This window comes from Grammomys surdaster, unplaced genomic scaffold (genome assembly GCF_004785775.1).
Source record: "Grammomys surdaster isolate TR1022 unplaced genomic scaffold, NIH_TR_1.0 193, whole genome shotgun sequence".
Lineage (NCBI taxonomy): Eukaryota > Metazoa > Chordata > Mammalia > Rodentia > Muridae > Grammomys > Grammomys surdaster.
In genome coordinates, this window is record NW_021604638.1 from 6822585 (window position 1) to 6823457 (window position 873).

Below are 873 nucleotides of genomic sequence, written 5' to 3' on the forward strand. Positions count from 1 at the left end.
CATGCGCTCTGAGACCAGGAGCATGCGCTCTGAGACCAGGAGCATGCACTTCGAGAAGGACTTCGGAGTTTCTATTTCATTTCCACGCACGGGAGGTGGAGGCTTGAATTCGAAGCTAGCCTGAGCTACATGAGATCCTGTCTCAAAACACCAAGATAAAAAAACCATTTCAGCATCCAGATCTATTCTGGCTCATAGTCCCCGCTAATGAGGGAGGGGCTGAGGGCTGTCAATCAAAGTCTGTGTTAGCATCAGTAAGCATGTATCTGAGGGATGGAGTGGAACATCCCCCCTCTCCCAGTGACGAGGCCGCTGTGACACGATAACTCCAGGGATTAGTTACTCACGTGTTTTGTGTTGCTGTTGGTGCACACACCCATGTCCCTGTGGGGTAAACACGCAGCCCGTGTAATTAGGCACAATTGCAACACCTGGCTGTGGCGAACTGTGAGGCTCCTCTTTGTGTGGCTTCTGTGCTGTACCTGTCATTATCAAGTGTACTGTTGCTGTCAAGGCGCCGACTGGCGGCAGCTCGTCCACCTGCGTGGGCCATTTTTCCTTGGGCTTGATTTAATCTCCTGTTGTTTTGTTCAAAGTAGCCCTGGAGGGGCTGACATGTCAATACACACCAGGCCTGGCTCCCTCTCTAGGATTTTTGCTTTTAAAAAAGAAAATATTTTATCTACTGATCTATTACAGACAGAGTCCACTATATATCCCTGGCTGGCCTGGAACTCACTATGTAGACCAGGTTGGCTTTGAACTCACCGAGCTCTGACTGCCTCTGCCCTTCGACTGTTAGAATTGAAAGGGCGTGCACAGGACTTTTGATGCAGGGTTCTGTGCAGCTCAAGTTAGCCTTGAATTCTTGGG